Raw genomic sequence first — 11,931 nt, forward strand, 5'->3', positions numbered from 1 at the left:
GGTGGTTAAGACCAGTCTGGCAGAGAGACCAGGATTTCCAGCAAGCTGATAACCAAGTCAGCCAAGGCAAGGACATCTGCTCAGACTCGTGAAACCCACCAAATCCACTCATTCGGGCCAGTTCTGGGTGGCAGTGAGCAGACAAGGTTCTTTTCCCAGCACATTCTAGTATAGACTGCCGGTTAAGTTCCGGAGCTTTTGAGGTTTAAATGAAAGCATCATTAAAGGGCTCAAGTCTGACCCCTCAGAAGAGAATGGTCTTGGAATTAAAGTCAGCGGTGGGCCTTGGGAGGCACAGGAAGTAGAGCTGGCCCAGATCCCTAACCCCAACTCCTATGCCTAGAAACAACCAGCCATGAGCGGGAGCAGACACCTTGGCTTCTGCGAGATGTAGCAGATCAGGCTGCAGCAGGAGCTACTCGGGGTCCTTGCTCCACGTGGAGAGCCTGTGTGAGGACCAACCGTCTTCGGTCCAATACAGGCCCTCGGGCGTCACTGCTGTGGGACAGCCTGGGTGACCTTTCCTTCCTAAAATTTCCTTGGGTTCTACAAGTTCTGAAAATGGATGTAAATTAAACACTGCCGATGGTCGACCTTGGCCTCTGCCCATTTATCACTACCCAGCCACTGGAGATATCCACTCATTGTTACAAACAGCTGTTCTACATGACAGAACCAGAGGCAGAGTGGAACTCAGCTCTCCAGTGGTGAGGGAGCCCCGCGGCGCAGATGGAAGCCAGGAGGGCAATGGTCATGGTGGTCATTTCCCAGACCTGTCTTGCTTTCTAGAATTGTATTGTCATCACACGCATCAAAGCACCAGGGATAGTCCCAGAGCTGGCCCAGCTCAGTTGCTCCTCTCACCACTCTGCTTAGGGTGGAAAGGGTGCAGGGGAAGGTGGGCTGTCACATGGACCAGTGTCCATGAAAGGACCATTGACACTAACCTCAGCCTCCTTAATTCTCAGCTGGGAGTCTAGGGGTCTGTCCTAGCAGCCCTATGCCAGCAGCCTGGGGCTATATATTAAACATCATTGTAGGCCTGGTCAACCCCAGTCCAGCTTGCTAACTGGCGACCGATAGCGTGTGCTTCCTGGACACAGCTGAAGAAAGGAGGCCCTACAATTCGGGGTCTCATATCCTGCCAGAGTCTGGGTTGGTAGATTGTCAGGTCTGTCCCAAGGAAAAGGCTCTGTGGCCTCACCTTTTCTTCTTTGGTTGATTGGGGAGGCTTTGCTTGCTCTGGGGCAATGGGAGAGTCTGGCTAAGGAAGGTTAAGGGAGCAACCACAAACCCATGGTTCTCCCAGCCTTGGGAGGGGTGAGGCAAGAAGGGAGGTTGGTGGCAGGTCTTGTTTCTTGAGCGCTGCTGGGCGAGGTGTGATGCTGTAGGACGCAACCAGCTGTCAGCCCATGGTGCTCCTTCCCCATGACTCAGCAAACTAGAGTCACAGCCGAACTGTCTGGGGTGCTGGGGAGGTCGTGCCCCAGCTGACAGCTCCCTGTGGAGAGGGGACAAGAAATGACAAAATAAATCACAAATTCCAGGCTTAGCTAGTGACCCTCAATCTCCTACCCAAATCAACCCAAGGACAATGAGGCAGACAGCCAGGCTCCGCTGGAGGGGCTTGTCAGAGATGCACATTTCTAGGTCCTTTCCCTGTGGCTTATGTTTTAGGGGGATCTGGGGGTCTGTGTGTGACAGGTGGCCCCCAGTTGGTTCAGTAAGCTGGAACCAGCAAAGGCAGTTCCACTGGAGATACTAGGCAAGGTGGGAAGTGGGTTGGGGGAGGGAGGGGATGTTCTCAAATCCTACATGTTCTTATTACAGGGGGCCTCTTAGTCATTAGCAGAGAGGAAAATCCTTGTGCACAAAGGACCACTTCCTTCTCCTGATTCACTGTAAAAATTTTTATCCCTTCCAAAACACGCCCTTCCCCTGCCCCATGGAGCTTGTGCAGGTAGCATTCATATACACTTCCTCCGGGCCAGGCATGGGGGACCCAGCTCAGTCTGGATGTTCAGGTACCTGAGACATCAGAGGCACAAATGGAAAGAAGGTAAGTCAGCTGTAACCCTGGCTCCCAGACCCAACACCTTGGGCCAATAGTTCCCGCACCCACTGCCAGGCGCTGTCCACCATCCATTCCTAGATCCCATAGGTACGGTGGGTGCAAGGAACTGGCACAAGCACGGCAGAGGCAATGGCCAGAGACAGGAAACCCTTCAGTTATCTCAAGCTGCTTCTCCTTTCCCCAGTACCTTCCCCACCCAAACTCCTGGGGGCTGGTCAACCCCTGCCACCTGCATCCTGGCTCATCCATCTCCCTGACTGCTCGGATGGGAGTCTCACCTGGATGCCTCTCTCTGCTCCAGGCTTCTATCTTCCTCAGGAAACTCCCATAGGGAGGGACAGCTGTTGCCTAAGACAAGCTCCATCCCATCTGCACACCTGTTCTGGCATTTCATTACACTAAGAGCTTACTGGCAGGGCCTGTGGGTCACTCTTTTCTGTGCCTCCATTGCCCCAAACACAGCATCCAAAGGGCTAAGTAATGGAAGGGCAGTGAGTAGGTGGGTTAGAGGCTGCAAATATGGTGGTGGTGGGGAGCATTTCCCAGCATCCACCCCGATCTTGCAGGCCCAGGGAGGCCCAGGGAAGGGATGTGGTCCACAGAAGAGTAGGGCCTTGTCTCAATGGTGGGCTGCTTGGGAAACACATTTGGGAAGGGAGCCAAAGGAACCCTTGCTGAAAGCAAAAATATTCAAGATGAATCTTAACTTCTTTTAAGTCCAGGGCTTCTTCCCATCTGTTTGCTCCAATGGTCCCCAACCAAAATGCACTCCCCTTTTTTCTGCTGCCGGCCCGCCCAACTTGTCCAGTCCTGCTTCAGTTTCCCTCTGCCGGGATGTGAGTGGCAGCCGGGTGTGTGGCTGCCTCTGCGGGTGCGTCAGCCCACATCAATAACCGCACTCTCGTTACAGAGAATAACATCCCTCCTGGATAATCCCATAATGCTTGGATGAACAGTGCCTTCCTCCCCAGGGCTCCAGCTGCGCAGAGCCTGCTATAAAGGCACCCTGGGTCTCTGTCGAGTTTTGAAGACTGCCTCTTATCCAGAAGTAATTTGGCAGAGAGCTTACCTGACCTCAGGGTAGCCATTTTGTCAGCAGGATCTACAAATGGTTTTTGAGCTCCTCAGAAGACTGGTACTGAGTAAATTCCAGGAAAATAGGTGATTAGCAGAACAATGCCACTCCAGAAGGTCTAGCTCTGAGCTGCAGGGCAGGACCAGGGGGAGGCCAGGATGGTAGAAGCGGCAGCCACGTTGATGGCAGTCTTCCTTCAAGTCTTCTTGCAGAGGGTAACGTCCTAAGTAGTCTACCCACAGCTGAGATCCTTAAACCCCAAAATGTTACTCCCTATTTGCCTAGGCCACATATTAAAGCTGTTTCAAGAATACCCTACCTGAGTACCGAGGAAGCTATGAAGGCTGCTCATTCTTTGGATGCATTCTGACACTAGTACCCAGGACATTTTGACTATGCACAAGCGCAGGATTCTGCTTCTTGACATTTTCTTCCCATTAAAAAAAAGTGGACTCTAGCCCTGGCTGGTTGGCTCAGCGGTAGAGCGTCGGCCCAGTGTGTGGAAGTCCCAGGTTTGATTCCTGGTCAGTGCACACAGGAGAAGCACCCACCTGCTTCTTCACCCTTCCCCCTCCTCAATCTCTCTTTTCCCCTCCAGCAGCCATGGCTTGAAAGATTTGAGCAAGTTATCCCTGAGCACTGAGGATGACACCATGGCCTCACCTGAGGTGCTAAAATAGCTCAATTGCCAAGCAACAGAGCAGCAGCTCCAAATGGGCAGAGCATCGCCCCCTAGGGGGCTTGCTGGGTGAATCCTGGTCTGGGTGCATGTGGAAGCCTGTCTCTCTGCCTCCTCGCCTCTTAAAAAAAAAAAAAAAAAAGCTCTGGCCAATTGGCTCAGTAGTAGAGCATCGGCCCAGTGTGTGGAAGTCCTGGGTTTGATTCCCAGTCAGGGTACACAGGAGAAGCAACCATCTGCTTCTCCACCCTTCCCCCTCTCCTTTCTCTCTGTCTCTCTCTTCCTCTCCTGCAGCCAAGGCTCCATTGGAGCAAAGTTGGCCCAGGCACTGAGGACAGCTCCATGGTCTCCACCTCAAGCGCTAGAATGGCTCTGGTTGCAATGGAGCAATGGCCCAGATGGACAGAGCATCGCCCCCTGGTGGGCATGCCAGGTGGATCCTGGTCTATCGGACTGCCTCCTTGGTTCTAACTTCGGAAAAAGAAAAAGGGCTCATGTTTTCAGTGTGCTTCTCCTTGATGACATTTAATTGAGCACATTTTCATTTGCTTATTGGACATTTGGGTATTTCATTTTGGGATGTGCCTTGTCTGTTGGGTTGTCTCTTTTTTTTTTTTAAATTGACCTATAATTTTTAATATATTTGGATATAGTGGATAGAATTCTTTTGTTGGGTAATTACATGATAAATTTTTATCTTCTTTGTCTCTAACTTCCCTTTTCACCTGTTTTATTAAAAAAATTTATGTTTTTTTTTTTTTTTGTTTTCTTTTTTAAATTAAGTGAGAGGTAGGGAGGCAGAGAGACAGGCTTCCACATGTATCCAGACCGGGATTCACCCCGCAAGCCCCCTATGGGGCGATGCTCTGCCCCTCTGGGGCTGCTGCAACAGAGCTATTTTAGCACCTCAGGTGAGGCCATGGTGCCAACTCTGCTCAAACCATTTAAGCTGTGGCTGTGGGAAGGGGAGGGAGAGAGAGAGAGAGAGAGAGAGAGAGAGAGAGAGAGAGAGAGAGAGAGGAAGAGGAGGGTTGGAGAAGCTAATGGTTGCTTTTCCTGTGTGCCCTGACCAGGAATTGAACCTGGGGCTTTCACATGCTGGGCTGATGCTCTACCACTGAGCCAACTGGCCAGAGCCTATTTATTAGTATTTTTAAGAAGAGAGGGAGGGAGGGAGGGAGAGAGAGAGAGAGAGAGAGAGAGAGAGAGATGAGAAGCATCAACTTGTAGTCATGGCACTTTAGTTATTCATTGATTGCTTCTTATACATGCCTTGATTGGGGGCTCCAGCCGAGCCAGTCACCCTTGCTTAAGCCAGTGACCTTGGGCTCAAGCCTGTGACATTAGGCTTCAAGCCAGCGACCTTTGGGCTCAAGCCAGTGACCACGGGATCATGTTGATGATCTCACACTCAAGCTGGTAAACCTGAACTCAAGCCGGGTGAGCCCATGCTCAAGCCAGATGAGTACATGCTCAAGCTGGCGACTTTGGGGTTTCAAAACTGGGACCTCAGCCTCTCACGTTGATGCTCTATCCACGGTGCCATCACCGGTCAGGCATCACCTAACTGTTTTAATGAACAAAAGTTTGCGATTTTAATGTAGTACAATTTGTTGTCTTTGTGTCCTGTTTAAAAATATTGTCCAAGCACAAGGTCATGAATACATTCTCCTGTTATTTTCTGGAAGCTCTATTGTTTTATTTTAATATTAATAATCCACAAGATACCATTACACATCACCAAAATGTCTAAAATTAAGAAGATTGATAACAAAGTGTTAGGTAAAGATATGGAAAAATTGGAGCTCTCACATACCCTGGGTAAGGTGTTCAACTGACAATCTATCCTAAAAAGTTGAACAAACACTCCCCAACAGGTTCATGTCTATATAAAACCCTAAAAGAATTGTGTGCATATGTGCATGAGAAAGCACATAAAAGAATGTTAACAGCAGCAGTATTGGTGTCAAACCCTCCCAACTGAGCACAAAGGCAGGAAGCTTTGCTAGAAATACAATAAATGGTAAAGATTTATTCAGGGTTCTTAGGGTTTGCAAATCATAAACACAACTAATACCCAGAGTGTTCTGAAGAAGAAAAATGGAGAGCTCTTAAGAGTAGAAGTATGCTCTTAAGAAGAATCAGTTCTGCCTAACCAGGCGGTGGCACAGTGGATAGAGCATCGGACTGGGATGCAGAAGATCCAGGTTTGAAACCCCAAGGTTGCCGGCTTGAGCGGGTTGCTGGCTTGAGTCCAAAGGTTGCTGGCATGAGCAAGGGGTCACTTGCTCTGCTGTAGCCCCTCGTCAAGGCACATATGAGAAAGCCATCAAATAACAACTAAGGAGACTAAGGAGCCGCAGGAAGAATTGATGCTTCTAGGCCTGACTAGGCGGTGGCGCAGTGGATAGAGCGTTGGACTGGGATGCCGAGGACCCAGGTTCAAGACCCCGAGGTCGCCAGCTTGAGCGCAGGCTCATCTGGCTTGAGCAAAATAAAAAATGCTCACCAGCTTGGACCCAAGGTCACTGGCTCAAGCAAGGGGTTACTCGGTCTGCTGAAGACCCGCGGTCAAGGCACATATGAGAAAGCAATCAATGAACAACTAAGGTGTCGCAACGAAAAACTGATGATTGATGCTTCTCATCCCTCTCCGTTCCTGTCTGTCCCTATCTATCCCTCTCTCTGTCCCTGTAAACAAAACAAAACAAACCCCCCCAAAACAAACAAAAAAAGAATTGATGCTTCTCATCTCTCTCCCTTCCTTTCTGTTTGTCCCTATCTGTCCTTCTCTGTCTCTCTCTGTTTCTGTCACAAAAAACCCCAAACAAAAACAAAAAACAGAACCAGTCCTGCCTGACTCAGCGGTGGCGCAATGGATAGAGCATCAGCCTGGGCCTCAGAGGACTCAGGTTCGAAACACTGAGGTTGATGGCTTGAGTACGGGCTCACCAGCTTGAGTGCGGGGTTGCTGGCTTGCGTGTGGGATCATAAACATGATCCCATGGTCACTGGCTTGAGCAAGGGGGCATTGGCTCTGCTGGAGCCTCCTGGTTAAGGCACATATGAGAAAGCAATCAATGAACAACTAAGGTGCTGCAACAAAGAATTGATGCTTCTCATCTCTCTCCCTTCCTGTTTGTCCCTCTCTCTCTCTCTCTCTCTCTCTCTCTCTCTCACAACAACAACAACAAAAGAATAATTCCTGACAAATATATGGTGACAGAAAATGATTTGACTTTGGGTGATGGGCACACACAATGCAACCAACAGTTTAGATGCTATGGAGATGTTCACTTGAAACCTATGTACTCTTACTGATCAATGTCACGCTATGAAATTTGTCTTTTTTTTTCTTTTACAGAGGCAGAGAGAGTCAGAGAGGGTCAGATAGGGACAGACAGGAAGGGAGAAATGAGAAGCATCAATTCTTCGTTGTGGCACCTTAGTTGTTCAGTGACTGCTTTCTCATATGTGTTTTGACCGGGGGCTACAGCAGAGTGAGTGACCCCTTGCTCATGCCAGCAACCTTGAGCTCAAGTGTGACCTTGGGCTTCAAGCCAGTGACCTTTGGGCTCAAGCCAGAGACCGTGGGGTTATGTCTATGATCCCACGTTCAAGCCAGTGACCCCTCACTCAAGCCAGTGACCTCGGGGTTTCGAACCTGGGTCTTCTGTGTCCCAGTTCAACGCTCTATCCACTGTGCCACCACCTGGTCAGGCCATAAAATTTAATTTCTTAAAAAAAAAGAAGAATCAGTCCTGCATTCTTAGCATCTGGATTGGTCCAAGATGGTGATTCTAGATGACTGATGTTCAGGAGCTGTTCCTAAGTCCTTCAGGGGTAATCGAGGGTCATCTATAGGACCTATATATTTTTATCTCCATGCATACCTGGGGGGTTCAAAAGTTTACGTTCCCAGGCTGGTTTAAGCAGGTAATGTTTCTTCTACCTCAGCCTACTTGATTTTTGTAATTTAGCAGCTTGACTATAGTGACTCCTCTTTATTCTTTATTTCTTCACTCATTCCTCAACATCACAACTTGGGAAGGCAATATAAACAAAAGCAAGAAGTGTAAGTTACTGTTATCTTTTAAGAACAAATACTTTTTTGCCTGACCTGTGGTGGTGGCACAGTGGATAAAGTGTCAACCTGGAAAGCTGAGGTCACTGGCTCTAAACCCTGGGCTTGCCTGGTCAAGGCACAAATGGGAATTGATGCTTCTTGCTCCTCCCCTCTTCTCTCTTTCCCTCTCCTCACTAAAAACAAAACAACCCCCCCAAATGCTTTTATTCACTCACTTAACTCATTCAATAGATATTCACTGAATATTTACTATGAATAAATACTTATGAGTGGCCAATAGTATGTTCTAGAATTGCTAAAATATTAGCAGTTAAGAACTTTTTTCAGTGTAGCCTTAATATAGTTTACTGTTAACACAGGTATTACTCCCTCTGGTCTTCATGACATCACTGCAAATAGGCGTTATCACCCTCATTTTTTTTTCTTCAGTAAGACACGAAAGGTAACTTGCCCACAAGCACAGAACTAGAAAGTGGCAAGGCTGGTATGCACACCTGGCATTCTGACCAATTACTACCACACACCTCCTCCTATTACCTGATACCGGACCCTGCTGCGGCACTTGGACTTATCGAGGAAGAAAGGAGGCACTGCTGGGGGCAACGGGAAGATTCTCTCCGTTGAGAACATCCAATCCTGAGAAATGATCAACTTTTCTTTAGTAATGAGGTAAATGCAGAAGGGACCTGGAGGGCACCAAATCCAGTCCACTTTACTTACCCCTCGGAGCCTGGGGAGCACCCAGGGCCTTGGCAAACTCAGTGCGTTTCCTGACTTGGGGCAGACACCCCAGAACTGTGCTAGGGCAGGAGCCTTGCCCATAGCACTTAATGAGTATTCTGAAATTCAATTAGTTACAGGTTTATCGATGGTATCAAAATGTGTTTCAGATAAATGTAGGATGCTATTCTGCTTTCAAAGGTAACACAAGTTCAAGCCAAAGATTCCCTCCAGTCAAATTCCTGTTGATGTTTTGGCCCCAGCCTGGTGGCTCAGTGGATAAAGCCTTGATCTGTTGTGCCTGAGGTCACGCGTTCAACTCCCTTTTCAGGCCAGGTACACAAGGCGGTCAATGAGTATACAACTAAATGGAACTAAGTAAAACAAGTTGATGATCCCCCCTCACCACCTCGAATCAATAGAAAATTAGAAAAATAAATTCCAGTGGATGCTTTGCTGGCACTTGTCATATTCTAAAAGCAAAAGACCAAGAGAACACAATTCTTGGCAGTTCTAAAGCTGGATTAGATTGCACACTCTAAAGAAAAATCTCTAGATCCCTGTGAGAAAATGTCCACCCCAAGAAGTTAATCCTTAAGGAAGAAAGGGCTCCTTAGAATGCCCATTTATGTCTAGGAAATAATAAACAATCAGATTTTGCATCCCATTTCAAGAATATCTTAAGTATTTTAAGGGGTAACAGTCAACAGTATGAGAATAAACGTATTTATCCTCTGGATTATAGGTGTATGGAAATGAAGTCAGATGAACAGATCGCCTACAGGGGAGCTGGCAGGGGGAACACTAACATTGGTGCCAGACTTTCTATTGAATTGAAGGAAAAATCCAATGCTTAAGAGACAGCAAGCTGATGGAAAGCCTTAACAAATGTCAATTAGTGAGCGGAAGTCTATTTTTAAATTCAGCTCTCTTCACTAAAATTGCTAAAAATGTCCACAGGGTATGGAGATTAATGCCCATGGCTATTTTCCACTTACCATGATGTCATAAAGTAGGTACCGTGTTTAGATATAATACTGAAAAGGGGTAGTTTTAAAAGCAAGTATTTTTCTTCTGAAGGCAAAACAAAAAAGGTAGGTGAGAGGAGAGAATTATATACTATATACAGAAACAATAGGTTTTCCAAGTACATCAATCAGAAAAATAAGCTATTAAATCAAAGCTAATTTTACAAGAACTTTTTATGCTGATGAGGCTTAAATACCAGATCCCAAGGAAATTAACTTGAAAATTTTAATTACTCAAGATTTCTAAGTTGTTTTCTATATTAACCTAATTTCATTAGAACTAGCAAAATCAGTTTTTCCTTAGCAAGCACATTGTTTTTTGTTAACTTTATGAAGTTACTGCTTACTTTTTCCATGTTTAGTAGCCTTAGTTCTTAAATGCAACCATGATTAGAAACAGAAAATGACAAACTTTATATATAAATTTGTCCTACTCATCTCTTAATGGTTGGATGCTATTAAGGCAAGGCATAAAAATTTTCACCAGAATAATTTTAAGCATATGAATGGCTGTAAAGAGATATCTACACACACACACACACACACACCCCTCTTTCCCCCCCTCTCTGTCCTTCAGATTTAAGAAGGAATTATTTAAGAACATTTTGGACAAAGATTTCAATTCACAAGTATACTTGGTGTTGCCCCTTTAAGTCTCCCCTATACAAAGGCAGAGTATGAACACATTTCAAACTATTTGATGGGCTCTCACTCTTCTCCCGGGTGGGGAAAAAGAAAGTCTGTTCTTAAGGGCAGGGAGCCTGGAGGCCCAGAGGTCCCACAGCAAGGCCTAGACAGACGAGAGGTAGGGAGCCCAGCACAGGAATGGGGATTCAGCAGAGACTCTTACCATTTCTACAAGAATATAGGAGGAGGGACTGTATCTTAGGAATGTTTTTGTTTTTTCACACACTCTTTCCTTCTGAATATTTAGTATGCTCTCTTCTGAAAAATCTAAGCCTGACTCAGTCACAGAAAGGATCTGGTTCTAGGCTGAAATCCAAACTGGAGGATGGCACAGGTTCCTAGGGAGCTGGTGGAAGAATCAAGTGCAAGAATTCCACAAAGTGGTAAAAATGAAAAAAAACAAACAAATCCATGAATGGTTTTAAGACTATTTTTAAAAGGCTTCCCAAACCAGCCTTCACCACACCCTGATCTGAGCAGCTCTGACCTTGAACTGGAGGTAGAACACACTCAATCTGGATTCCAGGAAAAGACAGACTCTTCTGTGGTAAATGCTGGACGTGCTTCTTCTCCCTTTTAGAAATAAACACAACCCCATTTGGAACAAGGCCGCCCACGGTCCTGGGCTGTAAGGCGAGGACAGTGAGAAAGATAATGTGCACCGATCCACTATCCTTTTGTTTGTGTTCCCCACACAGAATGTCAGCTTCAGAAGTTAAGGGTAAGAGGTGTTTGAAGACAGGGGACGAGAGAATTTAATGGCTCAAATAAAGCACATCTATTATAAGCAATGTCTGAAAAAGCTTTCCTATTTGTCAAGAGAAAATAATGAAAGCTGTGTCACTTACCCTTTCAAGGGATCGTGCCAATTGTGACAAATTTCCTTCATGTAGTCAGACAGTAGGAAAGATAGCATTCTCTGAACTCTCCACAGAATAATTCATATAAAAAATGCAAGTGGTACCATCAAATTTCCCCACCAACTTCTTTTGATTGAGTTAAAAAGTTTAACAAGTTCTATTTATAAACATTATAGACAGGCTCTAAGTTTTGTTTTGCTTCTATTACTTCAAATACAAAAGAAATGATTTCTTTTGAACACATAAATTAGTCATTTAGATAATGATACAAGTTCGAGTTAGGACTGACTCTTGCCTTTTAAAGATAACCTTAGTACTGTTCCACTTTTTCCTTTTTTGATTCAGCAGGTCACAAACTTTCTGGTTGACTGAGAAGCATTACACTGTGCTCCCATTACCAACGATGTTTGTTTTTACCCTTGGTGATGCAGGTTTCTCCGGCAACAGTGGCCTTATTCCCACTGTGTAGAGATGCAGCAGCTACAGGAGGTCCACACTGTGTGGGGCAGTGCTGTTCACAGTGGTAGCCTCTCGACCACTGAATACTAACACAGTTTCTCAGTCATTGGCTGGGCGCTAGCACACGACGCGCCGTCCCAATCTCGGGACTGGGTGATATGAACTCAAACAGGATGAAGATTCACACTCTCATTCAGGTGTAAGATATGAGTTGTTTTTTTTTTTTGACAGAGACAGGGAGAGTCAGAGAAAGGGACAGACA

Source organism: Saccopteryx leptura, chromosome 9 (genome assembly GCF_036850995.1).
Source record: "Saccopteryx leptura isolate mSacLep1 chromosome 9, mSacLep1_pri_phased_curated, whole genome shotgun sequence".
NCBI lineage: Eukaryota > Metazoa > Chordata > Mammalia > Chiroptera > Emballonuridae > Saccopteryx > Saccopteryx leptura.